This window comes from Alosa pseudoharengus, unplaced genomic scaffold (assembly GCF_046254945.1).
Source record: "Alosa pseudoharengus isolate Yale_2024_CS ecotype anadromous, Long Island Sound unplaced genomic scaffold, YU_APseudo_1.1 YU_APseudo_1.1_scf_17, whole genome shotgun sequence".
Classification (NCBI taxonomy): Eukaryota; Metazoa; Chordata; class Actinopteri; order Clupeiformes; family Clupeidae; genus Alosa; species Alosa pseudoharengus.
The window spans coordinates 17,245,409-17,272,297 of record NW_027468640.1 but is presented as its reverse complement, the minus strand read 5'-3'; the positions used below and the strand labels follow the sequence as shown (position 1 = coordinate 17,272,297).

Here is a 26,889-nt window from a genome sequence, read left to right as displayed (position 1 = left end):
GGCGAGCCGCCTGCTTTGGTTGGCTAGCATTCAGGATGATTGCATTCTCGGCCTGGACGTGCTAGAGAAATGGGGGGCTGTGGTGGACATTTCCCGGTTCACACTACACTTAGGGACGAGCAGCGTAGTGTTGCACACAGCGGGGAAGACAGAGCATGAAGTGCGAAGAGCTGGCGCGATGAAGAACCCTCCAACTCGCTCCACACAAGCCCGCAGAAAGCAAACTCGCAAAGAGTGCTCGCCATCCAAGACTCCGCCCCTCCCCACACAAGCCCGCAAAAACAATAGGTCTCATCCAGGTCTGCTTGCTGAGTCTCCGCCCCTCCCCACACAAGCCCGCGGAAACAACAGGTCTCATCCAGGTCCGCTTGCTGAGTCCGCCACTGCTCAGCTCACGCCCACTAGAGAGGAGCCAGGTGAGCGGGTTGAGCAATCACCACTCTCCGCTCAGAGAGCACGGCTCTCTGTAGAGACAAGGCAAGCCGTAAATTAACTCTGCACTCGTAGCTGTGAGGGGCCGAGTGAAGCACAGGGTAGCCAGGTGCGGAGGCTACTAGCAGCCTACACCGACATCTTTGCCGCAAGAGATGAGGACTGCACCCGAACGAGCCTGGTCCAACACGTTATCGACACCGGAAATGCCCGGCCCATCCGACTTCAACCTCACCGCTTACCGTTCGCCAAACGACAAGCAGCTGAAGAAAAGATCAAGGAAATGGCCGCGGCAGGAGTAATAGAGCCAAGCAGTAGTCCCTGGGCTGCGCCGGCTGTACTCGTCCGGAAGAAGGACGGCTCGTGGCGGTTCTGTGTTGACTACAGGGTACTTCCGTTCGGCCTATGCAACGGGCCAGCGAACTTCGAGCGACTGATGGAGCGTGTCCTGGCGGGCATTCCACGAACATGCTGCGTGGTTTACCTGGACGACATCCTGTGTCATGCAACGGACTTCACCGGTGCCATAGGACATCTGGAAAAGGTGTTCGACGCAATACGAGGTGCTGGGCTCAAACTGCACCTGAAAAAGTGCTACCTGTTCCGGAGGCAAACCGGGTTCCGGAGTGGCCACCGACCCAGCTAAGGTGGAGACGGTGAGGCGTTGGCCTGTTCCACGCGACGGTGCTGAGCTGCGGAGCTTCCTGGGCCTGGCGTCATATTACCGCCGCTTCATTCGGGGCTTTGCTACAGTCGCCAGCCCGCTGCATCGATTGACCCACAAAGGCCAGCTCTTCGAGTGGACACGAGAGCGCGACGCGGCATTCCGGCGGCTGCGGAGGGCGCTATGCGAGGCCCCGGTGCTCGCCTTCCCTGACCCTCGACTGCCGTTTATCCTGGCGAGCTCCCGATAGACAATCTGACATTTTCCAGTTGCTGGTTCCTGCTGGATTACGAGCCTGTGTACTGGAACATGTGCATGGGGCAGTGGGGACGGCTCATTTCGGCATTGCGAAGACTCTTCGTCGGCTGAGAAGCCACTTCTATTGGCCGGGATGCAGGTTGGACGTTGAACTGCATGTTCACTGCTATGACGCCTGCACAGCGAAGAAGGGCCCCATGGAGCGGGTAGCCGTCGATGTCATGGGCCCACTGCCAGTCACAGAGCGGGGAAATCGCTACGTGCTCATGGCCATGGACTATTTCACTAAGTGGCCGGAGGCGTATGCAGTGCCAGATCAGAGCGCCCAGACGACAGCGGACAGACTGGTCACTGAGATGTTCTACCGGTTCGGGGCACCGGAAGAGCTCCACAGCGACCAAGGGCGGAATTTCGAGGCGGAGGTGTTTGCTGAGGTTTGCCAGAGCATGGGCATCCGGAAAACGAGAATGACACCTCTGCATCCACAAAGCGACGGGCTGGTGGAATGGTTTAACCGGACGCTAGCAGTGCAGCTGGCCATATTGGCCGACCGCCGACAAAAGGACTGGGACTTACACTTGCCCCTGGTGCTCTGGGCATATCGCACAGCGGTGCAAGAGTCAACGAAATGCACACCGGCAGCTCTGATGTTCGGGCGAGAGCTACGCACGCCGGTGGACTTGGTGTTCGGTTCGCCTCCGGAAGCAGAGATTGGAGGTAAGCCAGGGCTGGAATACTACAAGCAGCTACGCGAGAGACTGAAAGGAGTACACGAGTTGGCCCGGCAGGCTATGAGTGAAGCCGGAATACGTCAAAAGCGAGCTTACGATACGCGCTGTCGCGGCCAGGAGTTCCAGACCGGCAATAAAGTTTGGGTGTACTGCCCAAAAAAGTTCTAAAGCTCTCGTCTGCAAATGATAGTCATTGACTGCAACGCAACGACACACCTTCCACACACACACACACACACCAGCAGCAGGAATAAAGTAGGCCTAATATAGAGCCTACCTTTTGTTGAACCCTGGTTAAAATCCATACCAAACAACCGACGAGAAAGCAAATCCATTAAATCTGCCACGAGTTTTTAAAACTTGCTGCCGGCTAGTCAAAACTCCCAAGTTGTTACAGGCTGTCAATTCTATCAATGCAATCCTAAAGTTTAGTGTAGCTGCGTGTTAGTGGGGAAATTAAAGCTAGTCGCAAAGCAGGCAGCTTTAAATTGCAGTAATATAAAATGACCAAATAAAGGCAACCAATCACATCCTAATCTACCTAATTTGTGTGGGAGAACTTTGTTTTATCATCTGCATTTGCAAGTTTCCATTCTATCCAGGAAAATGTATAGGCCTAGGCTACAGTGTTTAATCATAATTTTGAAAAGACCTACACTCATCATCAAAATGTATTCCTGATTTCATGATAATAATGCAAATACTGCTTCATATATATTAAAAAATCAAAACACTCTCATTCTTAATTCTGACATCTGTCAGAAGTGACTGTCTGTGTGGTACTAGTATGAGTATGAAATACAGAAAAAAATGAAAAAAAATATAATTTTCATATGATGTTGATAAATGTGAAGCCATTTTATCATAGTGAGTCCAATAGGGTTAATATTGCTTACATTTTAAGTGAAAGTTATCATTGTTATCATAACATTGTGCTATAAAATAGAAGTTAAGGTATTTTGCCTTAGTATGACCGATTGTCATTTTGTAGACAATACTAAGGCAGAATACAGTAACTTCCAAAAAAGGGTCAAAGGTCAAATTTGAGTTCAATTTTTTTTGTAGATAGATTAATACAGGTATACACTACAAAATGTGAAAATTACAATATTATACCTATTACTCAATTGTCAGGACATTAAGATAACTTTAAAGTCATTTTTCTCAGTTTCACACTCTGGTGAGTTAAGGTCTTTTGCCTTAGTAGGGCAGAGTGGGTCGGGCCGTGCGATGTCTTAGAGAAGCTGTCTGACGTGGTCTGTCGTGTGAGACTGATTAAGCGTCGGAGAGTTGTGGCTCTCCACCGTGATCGACTGGCCCCGTATCGACCCCTGGCCTTAGCTGAGGGTCGTGGAGACTTTGACAATGTCTCTGTGGAACTTGGTGACAATGGAGCTGTGGCTCTAACACCGGTCACCGTGCAGCCTTCACCGGAAGTCACCGCCGCGACAGCGGGGCGCCCACAACGCCAGCGTCGCGTCCCAGCCAGGCTCATGGACTGACGTAGGGTAAGACTTTTTGTTTATGTAAAGCACATTGAATGACCTCTGTGTATGAAATGCGCTATATAAATAAACTTGACTTGACTTGACTTGAGTCAAGGGGACATGGACTAAGTCTCGGGGGGCTGTGTAATGATCTGAGCCTAGCTGTTCATGACTGTGCTCCCATGATATTCCCATGATGTTCTTGTTCTAAACCATGTGGGTTGACAACGTTGTATGTCCTGTCTGTTGTGTTTAGGTTTGCAGGTTACAATGTTCATAACTAGGGTTGATTGGTGTGTGTTTTAGATACAGCCTCATATAGATGTTTAGTGCTGGAGCATAAGGGCCAGGTCTGGCCCGGAATTGTGTGTTTTGGTGCGTAACCAATAAAGAACCATTCTGAGACAACTGTGCAGTTTGTTACAATACATTATCTGCTTTTCCACCGTGCACAGCTCCCCGCTGCTGCCTCAACCTCGGGCTCTTCCTCTTCCTGGCTTCTTCTTCGCCACTCCGGATGGCACCACAGTGGAATAAGTCCACTTTCGCCCGACCGGTGCGCAGCCAGATTTGAGCCACAACATCGCTGTGGAGTTTCCAGTCTCCATAGCGTGGATTGCTCCTGGATAATAAATCCACACCCAAATTCAATATAGCGGGGGCGTGAGTGGCTTTCAGTGCCAGTTTTTGTGCCAACGTGTGCATATGAAGAGACCTTAGTTCCCCTTGCTTGTTGACATAAGCCACCACCGTGGTGTTGTCTGTTCTGACCAGGACTTGATGCCCTCTCAGGACGGGAAGAAAACGTCTGAGTGTGAGCCACACCGCCATAAGTTCTAAACAGTTTATGTGCAAAGATCGCATGTGTGCGTCCCACAGCCCGTTATCGACCTGCCCTCGTGAGTAACTCTCCAGCGGCTTAACAAGGCATCCGTTGTCACCACTTTTCTGTGTAGGACAGCTCCCATCGGGGTTCCCTCTGTGAGGAAGAGTGGGCGTTTCCAGGGCCGCAACGCAGCAGGCTGCTGAGATCACGACGCACGATGGCCATTATGCGAGGGGTTCAATCCCATGTATAAGTGGCCGAGTGGTATGACTACCAAGGTTGATGTGTTTAGAGACATGGGCTCAGAACACCTTTTCCCCCAATTTATTCTGAAACCCAATAGCGTTAGGAGAGTTGTATGCTGCTGCGCTTCCTGATACGAGTCCGCGGCCACCAGCCAGTCGTCGATAAAAGTAGCCTTTTCTCAGAGTGGCACGATAGCCGCTTCAGTGACCTTCACGAAGATGCTAGGGCTGAGCACAAGGCCAAATGGGAGGGCAAGCCACTCATAGGCCACACCTCGAAGGGCGAACCTGAGGTACTTTCTGTGGTTGTCATTGATCCAAAGGTCCAAGGTCCAAATCACATGTCATGTAATCATAAACGTACATGGAAAACCTCACTTGATCATCATATGTCCATGCTTTAAGTGCCCATTGAAACTGTTTTTTGAAATTATGCATGAACATTGACAAAGGATAGAAAATAAAAATGTCGATGTCTTTTAGAAATTAGGGGGTAGGGTTACATTTTGTAGAATATCTAGAGTGTTTATCCATATTGATATCAAATTTACCAGCAATAGCACAGGAATGTTTTGATAATATCACTTACTGTAGTAGATATGTTGTCAGAATTGTAAGAAAAACAAACTTTAGTGAAACCGCATATTAAACTTAAAAAAAATCACTTCTTGGCTATTCACTCAAGAAGTAGTTGATATATTGCCGAATAAGCATGCTAGTGATGCAGGAGGTCTCATACCAGTCAGTTTGATAACAAACATAATCCTTTTGGAGCATAATTAAGTGTATACAGAATGACAACATAGATTTTAAAGTGTCACAAAAAAGTGTCCATTCAGATGAAGGACTAAATATTAACTAAACTAAACTTATGCATTTATCATGTTACTGTTCTGTAACTGACCCCAAGCAGATGGGTCAGGCCCTTGAGTCATGGATCTGCTCAATTTATCTTCCTATATGTATCTCTCCAATTCTAGGGAGTTTTTCCTCGCCCATGTTACCAATTCCTCGCAATGTTACCATTCTTTTTTTGCTCTGATTGTCTAACATTCTGTAAATATGTCAAAACTATATAACCGCACCATTTCCCATAGTGCCGCCATCATGAACCATCAGGGTCACCTTGAGGCATGTAGCATAGTGGCTTGCTTTCATACCAAAATTCTCACAGGCCTTTACTTTGTGCATGATGCTGCCTTATTATATCCATAACCCAGCAATTTCTTATAACTAAAAATAATATGTAAGGTCCGGATCCTATATACCACGGACATGTTTTGGGGGGCCACCTAAAATGAGGTGGCGGGCCGTAGTTTGGGGACCACTGGTCTACACTGCTTATTTGATGTGTTTTAATGCAGAAAAAGACCCTGGGGTCAATTTTCGCTGGAGTTACACTCTAAAAAACCTCTGTATTCTACCAGAAGTAGGACGGGTAACTCGATATACACACTGCCGTCACCTCCCTGTCGACATGTGTGTCCTACGTTGCTTACTCAGACATCCCAACCTTCAAAAAGTCCCCCCCCCCCCCCCAAAAAAAAAAAAAAAAAAAAAAAAAAACTTTAGCCTACTTTAATACAGATTATTATGTTCAATAATGTCTAGTCAGTACACCAAATAAGAAAGGCCTAAATAGAAATTGTGAAAATAAAATATGTAGATTTTGGTAGTTTGGTCTTTTCATGTAGCCTTGGCAACTAGCCATCTAGTAGGCTATAGGCCTGAATAATATGCACATGAATTGACACTTGTCACCTCTACATGTCTTTTGCAATCATTTCAATTCAATTCAATTCAATTCAAAAAACTTTATTTATCACTGAGGGGCAATTTTCTCTATTCAGGCATAGTGACATATAAGACATAACACAACATATAAGACATAACACAACATAAGACAGGACAGACAAAAGGGGGGGTTAGTCCCATGAGATGGAGGAGGAGGGGGCTAGGATTCAAGTTCAAAAGGCGAATAGCCTCAAAAGTAAAGGTGGCCATCCTCCTGTTAGTCCTAGCCAGAGGACAGCACAGACGCCTGCCAGAGGGCAGCCATTCAAAAACCCTGTGTAGGACATGGGTAGAGTCTTCTAGGATGCAGTTGGCTTTCCTTAATGTTGCCTTGTCGTGCAGTGATGTCAGAGACTGAAGAGGGTGGCCAATGATTTTAGAACATGTGTTCACAATGCTCTGAAGGTGTTTCTTATTTTTGACTGAAAGGAAGTGAAACCAGCACATGGATGAAAAGGTCAGTATACTTTCAATAAAGGAGGTGTAAAAATGCTAAGAATCTTCCTGTTCACTCCAAAGGAGTAAAGCTTCCTCAAGAAATACTGCCTCTGTTGACATTTTTTCATAATCACCTCTGTATTAGAGTCAAAACCCAGTTTGTCATCAATGATAGTGCCCAGGTATTTATATTCATGTACAACTTCCACTGGTTCCCCATGGATCTGATGTCAGAGAACCTCTTGTTGACCAGCACCGTCTGTGTTCTTTGGGCCAGAAAGTCTGTAATCCACAGAATTAGCTGATGATCCAGGTTGAAATAGTCCATACGTTTTTTAGCCAGCATGTGAGGTTAAATGGTGTTAAAGGCAGATGAGAAATCTGCAAATAGGAGCCGGGCAAAAGAATTTGGGCTTTCTACATGTTCATGGATGGCATTCAATATGCAGATTTTGGCATCATCCCCCCTCTTTTGGCACGATATGGAAACTGAAGAGGATCCATCTTTGAAGCTGTGGCGCTGATAATGTGAGCTTTCACAATCCTCTCAAAGGCCTTCATAACAAGGGAGGTGAGGGCTATGGGTCTGTATTCTTGGGAATGGGAATGATTGTGGAGTGTTTCCATGACTGTGGGACATTGGCAGTAGATAGAGACCTCTGGAATATCTGCTGGAAAACTCCTCCAAGTTGCTCAGCACAGTATTTCAGTGTGTAACTGCAGATGTGATCTGGACCAGGAGCTTTCTTGATCTGTGTCCTCTTTAGACATTCCACCACAGACCAGTGATGGTGATGGGGTCACTCGGGGTCGGGGTGATGATATTCGCCAACTGAGACTGGTGATCTTTCTCAAACCTGGTGTAAAAAGAGTTAAGCTCATTGGGGAGGGATTCCTCACTGTTGCCAGCCACACACACAGGTCTGAAGTCAGGCACAGTGTTGACTGCTGCCATTGTCTTAATACCCTGCCAGGCCTCGTGGAGATTACCTTGTGTGAATTTGTCTTCGATCTTGCTTTTATACGCTGCTTTAGCTTTTTTGATGGCCTGCTTCACCTCTCTGTTGACTTGTTTTTTCTCCAACATAGATCCAGTGTCGTTTCTTTTTGTTCACGATAGCTTTAAGTTCTTTAGTGACCCAGGGTTTATTATTGTGAATAGGCTATTTAACCCGCCATGGGCAATGCTAAAGTCACTGTTACAAACAGTGCAGCGTGCAAGGCTAGGCCTATCATTATTTTTTACTCTTATGAGACAAGGGTAGCCTCCACTTTGAAATGGGTCTTACATTTCCCTTTTTTTGAGGCACTGACTCTGCCATGACGCTCCTGTTCCTGTACTGAACTGATTAATTAAGTTCGGGAGAAAAGAGATAAAAGCCCGCCTACACTGAAAACTGATTTGTTGATTTAGCGAAACAGGCCAATCAGGATGATCTCTGTCTTGGATGCGCTCAGGCACACACGCACCACCAGCTCTCTCTTTCTCTCTCTCTCGTCGTGTGCGCGCTACATCAGATGCACACGCGGTCTCGCATGCGCGGTCTTGATCGCTCACTCTAGATTCCGGGAGATTTTATCTAATTTGCGGGTGTCAGTGAGCTGCTATCAATATGCGGGAGACTCCCGGAGCTTCCGGGAGACTTGGGATGTCTGCTACTGATATTGCATTCAAACATGCAACATGGCCTATGACGGAATATCTACATACTTTTTTTACAGGGGGTCGATTACTTCACCCCACGTTCCCACGTAAAACTAATCCCATCTGAATAGGGCTTATGTGTGCTTATTTGTTGCTAGTATTTTGTGTGTGATTGATTCTGTAAACATTGTGCTGCTTGTAATGGTGCTCTGATGAACTTTGTCATCTTGGAATAAATGGATAACTTTGTCCCCGAGGGACAATTTGCCCAGTCATACATTTACATTTAGCAGACGCTTTTATCCAAAGCATCCATCGTATATCTTCTTTTTCTCTTTCTGGTACTTCTGGTTCTGGTCTTAGACCACCACTAGATGTGTTAATTTAGCAATATTGTAATGACCAGTCTTGCACAGGGGGAAGGTACTGATGGAGCTGGATGGTTTTGGTTCTCTTTCAACTTCTGCATTAAATGTCACATCCTTGTGAGACAGAGAGGGTGGACAAAGTATGTGTGATCTTTTGGCACTTTGTGGGACTATTCCCATGAGTTGGAAATGTTAAACCAATTCACAATAATCACTAATCATTAAGTTACTAGCCCACATGGAGCCTTTCCTAAAAACATTTTGGGCCCTATTTTAATGGTCTGAAACTTAAGTGTCTTCGCGCAAAACGCAAGTGACTTTGTGGGCGGATCTTGGGCGCTGATGCTATTTTACCGGCGGGATATTGACTGTTGCGCCCGGCGCAAATCTAAAATGGGGTGGTCTGAAGTAGCTACATTAATCATGGGTGTGGTTTGGGCGTAACGTGCAATAAACTAATCAGAGCGTCATCTCACAATCCCTTTAACAACAGGCACGCTTGTTCCATAGCTGATTGCTATTATGGTGGCGTATTTGCCAGGCGCAGCCAGGAGCGTTCACAGCGCTATAATCACTGTTCAGTTGGGAACAGTTAGCTATTGATTTTTCATCTTGACAAAATGTAATACAGAATTGTCACAAAGACATACTTTCCGATGTTTTGGGATCATTCTCACTGAATCACGAGGTTATGAATGCATGGTGATATATTTGCAATGTACACAATAGACAATACATATCTTGCGTCAGTTAATCTCTTCTCTCCCGTGCTGCCGCTGGGGCATTTGGGTTAAATGGCATCGGCATGCAGTTCAACATCACGTCTCCTTAAGTCCTCTAACATTTCCTAATTTATGTCATCAACACATCAGTGATTTCACATGGACACCACACTGATTTCCCTCGAGTGGTAATATTTTTCTTTGAAATTATGTATGGTTTACAGAAATGGGAACTACATTGTATAGATGAGAGGAGCTAAGTGTGCGTTGCGCAGCACAGGCGGCCAAGCAAGGGCTTCGTTTAAGTTGACCTAACTTTCAACTCTGCACAGTATCCCATTAACTGCGTGACAGTAGACTATTTACAATATTTTCTGTAAAGCAGAGTTTGTAAACACATTATCATCAACTTAATTCACGCACAACATTTATTTGAGCAGGAGAGAGAATAACAATGAATGGATGCAGCAACTACAGAAATTGTACAGAAATTGTAACCATACTTGCTGCTTTCTTGTACTCTCTGTTGCTGGTTAACAGCACATGAAAAGCTGATTTAAGCTAATTCACTAACTCAAGACTTCAAGGCCATCATGGATATAAAACGTTTTTTGAAAATAACGAAAGGATGGAGGGAACATAGCAAAGCTTGGAGTTATTTCAGATGGGCTACAACAAGGTAGGCAAAATTATGGTGCTTAAAACCTTACACAACGGTAAATTGGAACAAAACTAAAAGTAACTTTAGCCTTTATAGGGCTATAGCCTATAAAGTTGTCCAGATTAATAGGTCGTAATTAGGCGTTGTTGTAAAGATATTGCATGTAGATGTTGTACTTTATAGGCTACTAAATATTTAGGTCACCAATGCACGAACAAAACCGGGAAATGGACAAATATTATCAAGGCTTTGAATGTTTCCGTCTGTGTGCACGGGGGTGTCTGTAGATTGGTGTGCAACGCATTCATTCATGCAGGCCTGTGGTCATGCATGCGCCCTTAAAATAGCATCTGCATTTTCGCCACAGACTTTAGACCAGGGAGTTCCTGGTCTGTGGCGGAATTGTTTTCTGAAACTGCAAAATATCAACAGTGAACGTTTGCGCCGGAACACGCCCCGTCTTTTCGCTGAACCGCCCCCATGGGCGCAATCGAATTCCCTAATTTACAGGCATGTACCTGTGGAGGGAAAATTCCAATATGCGCTGACTGCAAAATAGGAAAGACAAACGCGCGAGTATACAAAGTCAATTGCGCCGGGACGGAAGATAGAGCCCTTTAAGTGATACCTCAATCCATGTGTGTATGTCTGACATCTGACAAATTATTTACATGTTTGAATGAATATGACTCAAATTAAACTTTTCTTTTTAGATTTTTCAAAGGAAAAAATGTGGCAAAAGGCTATTGTGATGTTGGTAATTCTGGGTGAGTTTGGCCACACATTTTTCAATAGAATGAAACACACTCAGATACCGTTCGCAGTTTTAAGGGATCTCAAACACAATTGTGTCACATTCAGCGAACATCTCTTCATAATCTGCTTGCTCTCCATTCCATGACACATATCAACAAATGCGATGCCATTAAAAATTGCTTACAATACATTTAAAGAAGTATAAAAATGTTACGACCGTGGAGCGAGGGTTTATGACCGTCTTGGATGCTGACAGGTGCAGACTGGAGTGTTGTAGAGCACATAGTACCGTGGACCAGTTGTTCAGTAACTCTTCTGGGGAGCACCAGCAAGCGGAGGCCATGTACAGCCTGATGCCCGAAGGACAATATTGTGCGCCTGTCCTAATTCTGAAGCAGGGGCCACCATGACAAAATGAAGAGGAAACACTGCAGAAAAAAGTCTTTGTAATAAACTAGCCTACATCAAAACAATATGTGGAGTGAAACTGGATGGGCACTAATAACCTCTGACTAATTCTCTCGCTTCAGTCAATGACATTAGAATGCATCAGAAATAACACGCAGGAAAAACACAAGTCATGAGGATAAGCAAGGTGCAGCACAGCAGCAGTTTGTGATGTGAGTGTAGGCTAATCCTAAGATCAGTTCAGTTCAGGGGGTCGTTTCTAGAAAGCGTCGTTTGCTAACTTGCGTCGCAACCTTGGTAGTACGCTCCATCGTTCTTGGATTTGGTGTTTCTAGAAAGGGTAGTTCGAACTCTCAATCGCAAACAAGGACGCAAAGTTTGGTCGTTTGAACTACTGCCCCTAGGCAGTCGCACTTGTGTCGTTCCTTGGTAGTTCCTGTTGGTGTCCAGAGCGCCTAACCAAAAATCACAACCGCCTAAACAAAAATTGCGAAGTGGATGTTTATCTCGTGACTCAATGATTGATATATCCTGTTGCTTAATTTTGATTAAGACACTGACTCACCTACTTAGCTCATTCTTGCTATTTATGTTAATTCGAGTATTGCCTTGCCTTTAGTATTATAATCTTCATAGACTCTTACAACAGCAGTGATAAATGGTGTAGTGGCTAGAGCAGAAGACTTGTTATCCCAACGTTGTAGGTTCGATTTTCTTATGATGTGAGATCATAAGTCCTCTTGCTTCTCGCTACCTCTTGCTTCTCGCTACCTGCAGGTGAACTGTGTGACACATAGATTAAATTGTTTTTGACTGATGTCTTGTACCTATGGTCTCTCGATGTAGAGTAACTATATACATAAATATGTATGGTCAAATCCTATTGTTGTGTCTCGTAGGCCTACTCTTACTCAGAGATGAAAAGAAGAGATAGGATGCGAACTCCGGCCGAGCGCGCAGTGCACCAACGCGCTGCCGTTAAGCCACGAGACGATTCCTATAGAATACCCAGATATTTGTCCAGGCTATATATTTTTTTCAACACAGATGTTTAACACACATAATGACTCATATGGGTCTGCTTAAGTTAACTGTTTTATATGCTTGCAATAGGTTTAGGTTTTGGCTGATGGCAATGCCAGCATTAATCACTCGGTTTATATTAGAAAAATGTCGACATAGGCCGTGACAGAACATTTCTAGGGGGTGGGGTATTACACGTTTCCACTGTTTCCACCAATGATATGTATCGCTGCATCATCAACAACGTTGTTGGAACTACGGTGTTCGAACTTCGGAGGTAGCGAATTGCGACACAGGTACGATGCTTTCTGGAAACAGGTGTAACAGTGTCGTTGTTTGGTCGCAAGTTGCGTCGTACCATGGTGGTTGAGCAACGTCGTTGCTAACTTTTCTAGAAACGACCCCCAGTTCAGATACCAGATACGAGGGGCAATTCGGTTTACAGCCAACCCATCCATGAAGGGGTTAAAAGTTAAAAACTGCATTAGCATACACTGTGTAAAATGTATGCAATGTTAAGAATAATAAATAGACAAATAAATAAGTACTGCAGCAGTCATACGTCAACTGTCTACAGCCACACACAGACACACACACACACACAATTCACCTGCCAGTGACAGAACAGAGCAGCGGAGTGCAAGAACCAGTATTGTTGTAGTTATGTGCATTCTTTTAACTGTCTTACAGGATGTTCATTTAACAGTCTAATAGCAGAGGGAATAAATGAGTTGGCATAGCGGTTAGTTTTGCGTATTGGCACATGGTACCGTCGACCTGACTGCATGATAACGAATTCATTACTGAGTACATTATTTGGTTGGCACGATATTCTCTCTGCTTTCTGAACAACCCATGTTTTCCAGAGAGAACAGAGATCTTCTGGGTACCAGTGATTTTTGAGCATACTTTGACAATGGCGCTCAAGCTCTTTAGGGACCGTTCGTTATTTATAAACGGGGTCACCGGAGGGATTTTGAGTGCTTCGATCAAAAGTTGCATGACCCTCCCCTGACTGCTATATAATTTTCAACGACCCTCCAACAGCATTTTCAAAAATGACATGACCCTCCCCAGCCAATTGTCTACGTCTTGTGCCGACGCGCTTACGCGCTATGAAAGCACATCAACATATATGCTACCGCCCTAAAATCAACCTCTGCTTTCTGATCTTACACATCACACTTCACCAAGATGGTGGCCATTTCAGTAGATTTACTCACTAACATTGTTGTTTACGCGAAAATGGGAGAATCCAATGAAAATGACAATGAAGCACTAAACAGATGCTGAAAACAGCACTGGTATTTCACACGGCAAAAGTGGGGGTGGGGGGGGGTCCAAACTAACAATTTTAAAGAGTGGGTGTTTTGTAAGAATTTAAGAAATGTTTGTATATTTTGCATCAATCAGATGCACTTTCAAAATAAATTCAGAGGTCAGACTTGCTTATTTTTATGGAAATATTTGTGCTGTAGCCTAAGCTATTTTGCACTTCAGAATTATAACCATGCACACACAGGTGGAATAGTTATGGTGATATTGCAATAAGTTCACAACCACAAAAACATATGCTACATTTCACAGTTCAGAAATGTGTGTACATTTCAGCACTCCATGAAATTATGCAGAAGTGGTCACCTGTGTTATTCAGCTAGTTTATTTAAGATAATATATTGGTCATTGTAATGGCCATAGCCTATAGCCTACATGATATTCCTTTTTCAGGATGTACCCATATCTGCATGATGTGAATGTTTGCATATGGCTTATGTCAGGCTTTATATCAATATTTGTGTCTCGTTATTTGATTTTCTTCATATTTTTGCATTAATGTCACTAGGAAGCATGCCAATATAAATATATTCATTTATCTGTAATGGGATTGGCTGGAACCTGACAATATAAGAACCATGATAGTGGGATAATCTATGGCTGAGCAATTTACAAAAATGTATGTAGGCCTACTGACAAATAGTTAACATTAGAATACATTATAATTTCGCCCCAATGAGGCTATGTAGAAATGTGTTGCAATTTCAAAACCGGATTACTCAGGAACCACTTATTGCACAGAGGCATGCTTTATATCCTCGTATTCGGTAGGTTTGCTATTTATTGTGAAATAGGGTTTTCCATGTGTTGTGTGAAGGGTTAGTGAAATATTAAACCGAGAGTAATGGGTAAATGCAAATATGATTAGCCTAAATTGCACGTCGGTTCAATGTTAATTCTCTCGCGAACCATTTATCACAGCAACTTGGCGCTAATATCATTGGAAAGCTTAGATTCCGCACGTTCACATGATGTGTGATGCGCCTGGGATGGCTTCTGAAGTAGCATCGCAAATGAGAGAAAATTTAGAAAATTCCACAGACAGGGGGTGCTCTTGAACCCTCTCACCGTCTCTGAAAGCATAATCGTGGCTCAACAGGTAGATCTAAAGGTAAACTCGTTTTTCAGGCATCTGACCTACCGGGTTGACACTTCAGCGTGAGAAATCGGGGGTGTGGCGTGTGAGCGTGTGAAACTAATCAAATGCGTGTGTCTCACGGCCAATGCGTGAGAGTTGGCACCTATGTAAATGCACACTTCCTGCAACTGCATTAGCCTACTTGAAAAGTTACTCCTCTAGTAAGTATTCACATGAAATAAAACAATAAAGCATTGAGACCATTCAACAAAGCACACTGGGTAATAACAAATTCAACCCATTAACTTATTGCTATGGACTCTTCTCTAGGCTTCCTCAGTCATTGTAAAGCTACCGAAGCTGAACATTATCCAAAACTCAATTTCTCAGACGAGCGTCAATTTGGGAGCTTGCTACACTCCTTCCTTCTCAAATGACTTGAAAAGGCCGTTTGCACAATTTCACAAATAATCACAGGCACCGAAAAATACCTAACATGCCAACTTTTTCCGGGTTTATCATTTGAACGTTTCCCCGCTGTGAGAGCATGATTCATTAGCGCTTGCAGTGTTCGGCCGTAGGCTATTGCCTACGTGCGCACCTGCCAGGCTACTCAGCTAGACAAAGAATTCCCCCTGTATATTCACTCCAAGTTGGCCTACCATAACTTACCAACTACACTGTAGACCATAAACTGGCTATTTATATGACCAAATGTATTTGTTCAACTTTTATGAAGCAGAATTACGCACTGCTACTTGGAACGTAACACATTTTTGTTGGCAGGAGAGAGAATGACAGCGAATAACAAATTGCACTTGTTGCTGGTTACCAATAAATACTATATATTTTTTTGCAAACAACAAAAAAAGAAAGGATGGAGATAGCAAAGCTAGATATGGGCAGGAACAAGGTCAATTGGTAGAAATGCTTGTCAAAACGTTAGGAGCTGGATGTGTGGATGAATGAAGCACAAGTATGCTTTATGTTAAGCATGCACACTGTTTAAAGTTACACGGTAAACTACAAGTAAACCAAAGTTAAATTTAGCTTTTTTAGGGCTGGATAAAGTTGACCAAATGGATATAGCCTGTTAGGCGTGAATAAAGTAGGCTACTTTGTTGCTCCAACCCTTCCAACGACCCTTACCAAAACAGAATATCCATCACTGATTAAAATAAATAAATAAATAAATAAATAAATAAACTAGAAATGTAATGCCAGAGGAATTACAATAGTGGATGGAAAGCTGCTGGCTTAATATTAGTAGGGAGATTCCTGAAAAAAAACATTGAATCAATTAATCTTTGAGTTTATACAAAACCCTCGTACCAAAAAACCTTGTGTGTCAAGGCATTCTTGAGATATAACACTCAAGGTGTTTTTCACCTCCAACATCAATTCACTTCAACTTTGAGTCTATAGAAACACTCATACCAAATTTCAGGCATGTATGTCAAGGCATTTTTGAGACATCATGCTCAGAGTATTCTTGGACTTGACCTTTGACCTTTGACCTCCAACATCAGCTCACTTCATCTTTGAGTCCATACAAACACTTGTACCAAATTTGAAGCATATGCATCAAGCCATTCTGATATAATGCACAAAGAATGAGATATGGCTGTGACTTTTATTTAGACAGATGGGAAACACTTACACAGGATGTGTAGTTTTAGGGAGCGCCAGATTGTATGCATTAGAAGCAGAGACAGTTGGATTCACACTTCACAGGTGACACCTGTGCCAGTAGCTGCGTGAAGCCACTTCAGATTAAAGCCGTAAGTGTTTCAAGAGAGTGCAGAAGTCTATGGGGGAAAAATGAGCTTTTTGACATTTTTAATCCCCTATTTCTCAAAAAGTATAAACTTGTGATAAATCTGAAAAAAATAACTGTCTTGTCCAACTCCAGACCTACACAACGTTTATTTCAACATGTCTGTACGTTAAGCGGTTAGAGTCGCATTCATTCTTGAAAAGGTAAAAAGAAAAGGTTATAATAAGAAGAAGCAGCCAGGAGATTTCAAGATAGTGGATTCCATCCACTATAATAAGAAGAAGCCAGGAGATTTCAAGATAGTGGATTCCATCCATTATAATAAATAAACAAACAAACAGCTAACTTGCAAATGGTGGCATTTTGGCAAAGCATTTCACTGTCATACTTCAGGAGCTATTGTTTCATTGTCAGAATTTCAAGCCAGAATCACAAAACTACATATTAAAGAGCCTGGATGGCTTGTGAGGAATATAGGTGTGTTTTTATCTGTCTTTCTCATCACCATATGCCATCCACATATTTTTGTATGGGTTGCAGACCTTGTTTTTTATCTTGATATCTATCTATTTCAGGTGGCAATGAGGATGGAGGAAATGTCTTTAAAAAGTCATGGCTTCGGTACTCCATTGGTCGACCTGGTTGTAAAAGATCTAGGAAAAATAAGACCTTTAAGCATAGTGCTGTTAAAATTATTTGTTTCTAACACAATGTACCTGACAGTGATTATTTTAAAAGCATAGCAAACACTCCAGACATTGTAGTTGTAAACAAGACTCTGAAAACTGAATGAAATGAAAACTCATTATTGAGGTGGGCTGTTGCTTCGATTTGTATATGCTACTACTCGAAGTTACTTAAATACCAGCCACTGGTTAGTCGTATATACCAACTAGGTAACCAGTGCAAACTTATATCTTTAATCTTTGGAAGCTTAGGTCATGTCCACAAAACTGTGGTTAGAGGACTGCGTTTGGGGGGTTACATAAGAAGGAAGCCAAAATATTGCCAAAATTTCGCTGTTTCAAACACCATAGTATATGCAAATCTGGAGACAAAGATGTTTTTTATCCATATGTGTTCGGTGTAATATCCTTACTTATCACACAGGTCTTGTAAAGGCATGTAACCTTGATGAAGCTGTTACATTATCAATCCTTCTTCCTCAAATGTTTGGATCTTTTTTTATATATATATACTTTTATTTGTCATTGAACAGTTGCCTGTACAGTACAACAAAATTTTACCAGCAAGGTCACAAAGGTGCAAATAAGTCAAAGACTTTGCAAATTTGGATCCAAATAAAAGCATTTACATGTGTGTGTGTGTGTGTGTGTGTATGTGTGTGTGTGTGTGTGTCTGGCTGTAGTAGCTAAGGAATGTGAGAAACACATTTGTGTTTATCTGATGTTGATGATCTGACGTTGCATGAAAGGACAAACCCAAAAACTGTCATCTACCACATTCCCATGTCACCTTAGAGAGATATATAAATGAAGCATTGTGATCAGACTTCTCAGACCTCTCAGACTTCTCAACTGTTCTCACTTCACTTAAGGATATTACATCACGAGAAATAGCATCTTCTGAGTGCCCCAACTGCCAACTGCACAGAGACTGGGTGAGTAAGGGCCTGTGGCAGTTGCTTGATTTTTTAACGTTTTATTTATTATTAATTCATAATTTGTTGCAGAGGAATTCACATTTCAGTGAAAAGGTATTCCATAAAATGACATGACCTTTTGTATTTGTATTCTGCCCATTCTCCAAAATGGGACTATAGAGGAACCAAAGAAACTATGTCACATGTCTTTAAAGATTTATTGATGAATAAAAAGTAGAGTAAAATCATTGTTTTAATAATGAAAACACTTGATGATAAAGCTAACATTGAGATGACAAATCTAACATTGAAGAGAAGCTAACTTGTTTTGAGAAGGAAAAAAACGAGACACAATTATTGGGACCCCTGCATTTAATCCTTATAACACTTTAATAAAACAGCTTTTAGACTTCTCCTTAAACAGATCATGACATTGTAATTGTAATTCCATGCAGGAGATTATTGAGCATTCCTCTTTACAGAATATCTCTGGATTATCAGATTACTAGGTCCTCTCTTATGCATTCTCCACTTAAACTCGTGTCATGTGCAGGTGTGATGGACCATGTACAAACCAATAGGGTGTCGGAATGGCATACAGTATGTTTATACTTCTCATCCAACCACAATCAAATTCACTCTGTCCGGATGGCACCATTTATCAGGATAGGTTTTTTTTTTTTTTTTTTGACCAATGACAAGCCGGAATGAAAACAAGTATGTATGGAGAAGAAAGTACAGATAATTGCGTGAAAATGTAAGGAGTAGAAGTAAAAAGTAATCTGAAAAAGAAATATAGCTGCAAGCAGCAATTAGGGGGCCAAGCAAGTAAGCAGTTGAGCAGAAGTTGGGATTGGATTGGACTGGACTGGACTTGACTGTGTTGTGTTAGATTGGAATGGATTGGACTTGATTGGATTGGATTGGATTGGACTGGATTCAAAGGTCACCGAATTTATTGTGTGTCCTCAAGATGTACTCCTAAGACCACATACCAAGTTTGGTTTAAATCGGTGAAAGTGTTGATAATTATAGCACCCCTAGTGGTCAAAGGTCACCAAAATAATTGTGCAGTCTTAATATGGGGTCATGACTCCACATACCAAGTTTAGTTTCAATCGGTGAAAGTGTTAATAAATATAGTGCCCCTAGTGGTCAAAGCACACCAAATTAATTGTGCATCCTCAGGATGTAGTCCCAAGTCCACATACCAAGTTTGGTTGCGATAGGTGAAAGTGCTAATCATACCGCCCCTAGTGGTCAAATGTCACCAAATGTATTGTGGGTCCTTAGGATGTGTTCACGAATCAACGTACCAAGTTTGGTGTCAATACGAGAAAGTCTTCCTAATTATAGCGCCCCTAGTGGTCAAAGTACACCAAATGTATTGTGCGTCCTCAGGATTGGGTCCCAAGTCCATATACGAAGTTTGGTTTCCATATGTAAATGCATTGCTGAGATATGAGCCTACTTCCTGTGATTATAGCGCCCCCCTAGTGGTCAAAAGACTCCAAATGTATTGTGCGTCCTCAGGATGGGGTCTTAAGTCCATGTACCAAGTTTGGTTTAGATATGTGTAAGCATTGCTGAGATATGAGCCTACTTCCTGTGATTATAGCGCCACACAGTGGTCAAAATGTACCAAATTTCTTGAACCTCCTCCTAATTGGGTCCTGAGCCCATGTAACAAGTTTGGTTTTGATACGTGAAAGCATTGCTGATATATCCCTTCACTTCCTGTTTGGTGGCTTCGCCGCCAATTTTGATTGGCTGTTACGGGCGTACGGTTTTAGGTTTGAAGAGAAAAAGGGATAACTTTTTTGAGGCTTGGACTGAAGATTATGTGTGTCAAGTTTGGTGTCAATCGGACAAACTTTGCGACCTGTGAAAACTTTTAGGTGTTTTTGATTAAATCCAATATGGCGGAAAATGACGTCATAGGATGTGTTGAACTCGGCTTGGTCCAAGGATTCCAACGATACCTCATATTTGACAATCGAGCCAACGGATCAAAAGTTACTTGTATGAACGCACGTCCAACTTTGGCCTGTTGGTGGCGCTAGAGTGCTCGAGGTGCCAACTTGAAACTTGGTGAAATTAATCATGGGACTGTGCCTAATTTGTGTGCCAAATTTTACAACTTTTTACCAGACGGTTCTATGGGCTGCCATAGACTTCCATGACGGAATAATAATAATAATAGGAAAACGTAGAAACACAATGGGTGCCTTCGCAGCTTCGCTGCTTGGCCCCCAATTACTCCAGGTAATTGTAGTAAGATAAGATAAGATAAGATAATCCGGTAACACTTTACTTGACGGGTAAGTTCATAACACATTCATAGCAGCATAAACTGCACATAAAGCATTCATGACTGTTTCATGAGACATGACTCAACGTTCATACCAAACCTTTCATGAATGTGGAAGACAGAACGACTGTCCAAAGTCACAAAGCAGCATTGCCGTTTCTGGTCCAAACCTCTTACCTGATCACGTCACATCTGAGTCAATGGGCTACTCCAGTGCCAAAAAGACAGAACATGGTCAAGCAAATAATTTTTGTTTCATAAAAAAGGTATTTGTTTTATGATGTAACCTTTGCAGATGATTTCTCATCTTTTGCTACTGGGAATGTCTAACCGTTCCAGGTTACACAAATACGGGTCAGCTCAATGTAGGCTAGTTTACCTTCCAGTGTTAAACTCAGTGATTACGAATACTTCACAACTTGTATAGTAAAGTGACATTCGATGTAGACTTCATAAGATATTCATGAAATATTTACAAAGGCTGGAGAGATTGAATTAATGGTATCCAGGTTACATAAATACGATGTTGGACTTTTATTTTGACAAGTTGTCGTTGTTCTGTCTTCCACATTCATGAAAGGTTTGGTATGAATGTTGAGTCATGTCTCATGAAACAGTCATTAATGCTTTATGTGCAGTTTATGACAGCTGCTATGAATGTGTTATGAACTCACCCGTCAAGTAAAGTGTTACCGATAATCCTTTAATTGTCTCCCAAGGGAGAAATTTGCATTGTTACAGCGTCCAAGACAATGAAGGAAAAGAGACTTACAGACAACCCCTGCCCCCCCATACATCTTCAGTAGGACATGCAGCAAATACACATACACAAATACACATTCCTTGGGCATGCTTCCCTGCACCATACCTGTTTGAGCTCATGTGGGGAAAGCACAACCACTATGTACAGCCATTTATCGCAGTAACAGACAGTCTTATCATCCTAGTACGCACTAATGCTAAATACATAAATTAAATAAATACAACAACAAGGATAACCTTTTCTAATGGGAACCCACACTTCTTAAGAATAATTACATTGTCCTTGTGTAATGTATAAAACTGTATAAAAAAGTAGTCAGTAAAACATCTCCAGTAGTTCTAAAGTGCCTTGTGCTCTATTGGGGTGGTGTTTATTGTACAATCTAACTGCAGTGGGAAGGACCGGTGATGTCTCTCCTTTATACACACAGGGTGTAGCAGCCTGTCACTGAAACAGCTGCTCAGCGTTGTCAGAGTGACATGCATTGGGTGACGCTCGTGACCCAGCATAGATGTCAGTTTCGCTACCATCCTGCTCTCTCCCACTATCTCTATTGGGTCCAGCTTGCATCCCAGAACAGTCCTAGCCCTCTTAATGAGTTTATTCAACTTCCTCCTGTCGGCAGCTGAGATGCCACCCCCCCAACATACTTCTGCATAAAAAATGGCTGATGCCACCACTGAATTGTAAAATGTTCTCAAAAGCTCACCCTGAACCCCAAAAGATCTGAGTCGCCTCAGCAGATACAGCCTACTCATGCCCTTTTTATAGTGCAGCCATGTTGTTAGACCAGTCCAGCTTATTGTTCAGGTGAACACCCAGGTACTTATAAGATGCCACCCTCTCAATCTCATTTCCCTGAATGATCACTGGTGCTGATGGGGATGTCCCTTCCCACGATAATCCACCAACGGTTCTTTGGTCTTGGCCGCATCGAGTTGGAGATGGTTCCTTAGGCACCAGTCCGTAAAATCCTGTATAAGATCTCTGTACTCATTCTCATCATCCTCCCTGATAAGGCCCACGACCACAGAGTCATCAGAGAACTTCTGCAGGTAACACTGTGGGGAGTTGTATTTGAAGTCCGCGGTGTAAACAGTAAAAAGAAACGGAGCCAAGGCCGTTCCCTGTGGCGCCCCAGTGCTAGAGACAACAGTGTCTGACACACAGTCCTTTGTCCTCACATATTGTGGTCTCCCTGTGAGGTAGTCCAAAATCCAGTGTGTCAGGTGCTGGTCCACCCATGTTCTCTAGCTTTTCCCCCAAGAGTGTAAGCCTTATGGTATTGAAAGCACTGGAGAAATCCAAAAACATGATTCTCACAGTGCTCCCAGGCTTGTCCAGGTGAGAAAAAGATCGATGCAGGAGATAGATGAGAGCATCCTCGACTCCAATGCCAGGCTGATAAGCAAACTGCAGTGGGTCTAAAGTTGCTCTCACCATGGGGCGGAGCTGGGCAAGAACCAGCCTCTCAAGGGTCTTCATGAGGTGAGATGTCAGTACAACTGGTCTGTAGTGGTTCAGTTCTTTGGGATGTGGGATTTTTGGCACTGGAACTACATAAGATGTCTTCCAGAGCCGCGGCACTTTCCCCAGTTCCAAGCTCATGTTGAATATGTGCCCCACTATCATAACCAGATGATCTGCATGTCATTAGGAGCCTGGGTCTAATGCCATCCAGGCCAAAGGCTTTTTGCACCTTAATCCTGCTAAGCTCCTTCGCTACTTGTCCTGGTGTGCAAGACCAAGTGGAGCTGGAAAGTTGACTAAAAACAGGTATACAAAATAATCTTTTGATGATTCATTGTACTCTCACATTGAAAACAATGAGGAAAAATCCACCCTTGAACAATTATTGCCACCCCTAGAAAAATCTTATACACAAAACCTAACAGAAGCATTTTCCTATCTAATTTCAACGTATTTAAGTTAATCAGAGTGTCTGTGAACTTTCAGAAGTAGCTCATGACTTTCTTTTTCACTAAGGTATGAAAAAAAAGTGACACAGAGGCTAAATCCTCTAGTCATTTTTCAACATCAGAAAGACAAGAGCATACACTAAATTTAAATAAAAAGAAAGTGTGTTGACATTTGTAAGTCAGGGAATGTCTATAGATCTATAGATATATAGATGTACAAACTAGGTACTTTGTTGAAAATGCATATTTACAGTTAAAACAATGATTAAATGGTTCTAATCAACTGGAAATGTGACAAACATGCTTGGACAAAGACCCAAGGTTATCTTACCCCCACGTAAGTATGGTAAGATAGGCAAAACATTCCATAAGAACCACTATTGGAGAGTTACAGACAAAGGTGTCATCTTGGGGTCACCAAGTCCCCCAAAAAATCTTCAAAAGTGACCTCATTGCCAATAGATTATTTAGAGGGCATGCTAGATAACAACCTGTCCAGTCATTTAATTACCAATGTAAATGGCAGGAGTTACTAAATGGTACAGTGACTTTGAAGTGTGGAAGTGTGGTCTATTGTCAGATGAAATGAAAATTGCGCTCTTTGGCTAGAAACACGTTAGGTGTGTTTGGCATATATAGAAGAATGACTATACTGAAAATAATCCCATACCTAATGAGAATTATGGTGGAGGCGCTGTGCTATTGTGGGGCTGTTTTTATTCCCAAAGGCCTTGGGAATCTAATTAAGGTGCATGGTATCCTGAACAACAAGAAAAACCTGAACATTTTCAAAGGAAATCTGTCAATCTCTGACAAGACACTAAAAGTTGGTCATGATTGGATCATTCATCAGGTCAATGAACCAAAACAATCGTCCAGGGGGTCGTTTCTAGAAAAGTTAGCAACGACGTTGCTCAACCACCGTGGTACGACGCAACATGCGACCAAACAACGACATTGTTACACCTGTTTCCAGAAAGCATCGTACCTGTGTCGCAATTCGCTACCTCCGACGTTCGAACACCGTAGTTCCAACAACGTTGTTAATGATGCAGCGATACATATCATTGGTGGAAACAGTGACAACGTGTAATACCCCACCCCCTACAAATTTTCTATCACAGTCTATGTCAACATTTTTCTAATTTAAACCGAGTGATTAATGCTGGCATTGTCATTGCCATCAGCAAAAACCTAAACCTATTGCAAGCATATAAAACAGTTAACTTAAGCCGACCAATATGAGTCATTATTTGTGTTAAATATCTATGTTGGAAAAAATATATAGCCTGGACGAATGTCTGGGTATCGCAAACTTTATCACTTGTCTCATGGCTCGGTGGCGTCGGTGCACAGCGCTCGGCCTGACTTCGCATCCAATCTTTTCTTTTCACCTCTGAGTAAGAGTAGGCCTACGAGACACAACAATAGGTTTTGACCATACATATTTATTTACTCTACATCGAGAGACCAATAAGACATCAGTCAAAAACAATTGAATCTACGTGTCACACTACTGTATTTCACCTGCAGGTAGCGAGAAGCAAAAGGACAATCTCACATCATAAGAAAATCGAACCTTCAACGCTGGGATAACAAGTCCCCTGATTAGCCACTACACTATTTATCACTGTGCTGATTTTAAGTGTCTGTGAAGATTATAATACTAGCTAGGCAAGCAAGGCAATACTCAAATTAACATAAATAGCAAGAATGAGCCAAGTAGGGGAGTCAGTCTCTTAATCAACATCCACTTCGTATTGTTTGGTTAGGAGGTTGTGATTTTTGGTTAGGCACTCCGGACACCAACTGGAACTACCAAGGAACAACACAAGTGCGACTGCCCAGGGGCAGTAGTTCAAACGATCAAACTTTGCGTCCTTGTTTGCGATTGAGAGTTCAAACTCCCTTTTCTAGAAACACCAAATCCAAGAACGATGGAACGAACTACCAAGGTTGCGACGCAAGTTAGCAAACTACTCTTTCTAGAAACGAGCCCCAGGTCGAAACAAATATGGTTTACTGAACACAAAATGACAAAATTGACACCTCTGTATATGAACAACCTCCTCTATAAAAAATCCTCCAGCATAGGAGTACGTCTGGAAACTTTAGTGTTTGTAAGTACGATTGAAGTGGAGATTTCTGGTTTTGAGTTGTGAATATGGCAATAATAGATTTTCTTTAATGGCTACTGTATTGGCGTTATTTTGATCTATTCAAAATACCCAAATTCAAAACACCCACTGTAATAACACAAAGAAGAAGTTCGAACCTGACTTCATCCAGTGTTAAGGATTCTGTACTTAATATGTTTGCAAATAATTGCATATTTCATTAGATAATGGCTCATTTACATAGTGGTACATAACATTTCAGAAAAGTTGCAATACAAAAACAATATTGACTTAATGTACATAATCAGTTGTGGAAGTTTCGTGGGAATATCTATGAGTTACATTTTTGGCTCATTCACCTGTAAGATATTACTCCATAGACATACAATGGAAAATATAGCTGCAATCAGCAATGAGGGGGCCAAGCTGTTGAGCAAGAGTTGTCATGGCAATTCAATGTTGTTACACACAGATACATCTTCTATCCACAAACCATCAACATGCTGATCTGTCATACAGTACTCTTCCTCATACCTAATTTTTTGTATGTGGCACTTTCACACAGCCTAATAACCCCCCCCCCCCCTCATACACACATACACAGGTACACCCTCTCCTCCAAACACCCCATTACCCCATCATTACCCTGCCCACACACACCATACCCCCCACACACACAGAGCCCCTCCCCCACACACCCCATTACCCCCCCTACCCCCGTTACACATATAACCCCCCTCCCCCACACACCACCCCTTCCCCACCCACCCCCATCACACATACTCCCCCCCCACACACAGACACACATAACCCCCCCCCCCATTCACTTACATAGTTTGGTATTGATACATGAAAAAGCCTTGCCTTGCTGATATATGAGCTCATTTCCCTAACTGTAGCACCCCCATAGTGGTCACAAGTCAATATATTTTTTATGTATCCTCGGGATGTGGTCCCATGTCCTCATACCAACTTTGGTTTCAATTGGTGAAAGTGTTGCTTATTATGGTCAAACGTCACCACATACAGTGGGCAGTGCTTCGACTTGACCAGCTTCACTCGTCATGCGGTATCACGCGACTTTAATTTGTATTTTCCCAGTGAGACGCTGCAACAACCCAAACAACCGGTAGATGGCTCAAGTGAGCAGGGTGTCTCGTAAAAAGAAATGGAGCCCTGAAAACCCTACACTAGAGCCCTTCACTACAGACTTTAGCAGACTGGTTTAGAAACAATTTAATAGCCAGAAATATGCCTGCCCTGCCCTAATAAAGAAATATTTGATTAACTGCGCGTAAATCCCGTTTGCAGCCGTAGAAGAAACGCAGGACAAATTAAACATTCTGGTTTTCTCCGAGTGCAACGATGATAGACAGACATCATTTGGACAAAATATAGAGCATATTAACCTCGTTGCTCAGCCAAATGCCTTCCTGTTACGTCCTGTTATCACGGAGTTACAGGCGATAAACGATTTTTGATGGTCACAAATTTACTTCATTAGCGGTTTAGTTTTTTGATTATTAAA

At 42.6% G+C, this 26,889-nt stretch overlaps 1 protein-coding gene across 2 annotated transcripts in view; it reads left to right on the top strand.

Annotated features, from left to right (window-relative positions):
* Nucleotides 1-18,161: 18,161 nt before the first annotated feature.
* Nucleotides 18,162-26,889, top strand: part of LOC143127307 (uncharacterized) — a 39,489-nt gene continuing 30,761 nt past the window's right edge. For both annotated transcript variants that reach the window (XM_076288716.1, XM_076288715.1), the window contains exon 1: nt 18,162-18,269. The gene's annotated coding sequence lies outside the window, so the exon portion shown is untranslated. The remainder of the gene's footprint in view (nt 18,270-26,889) is intronic.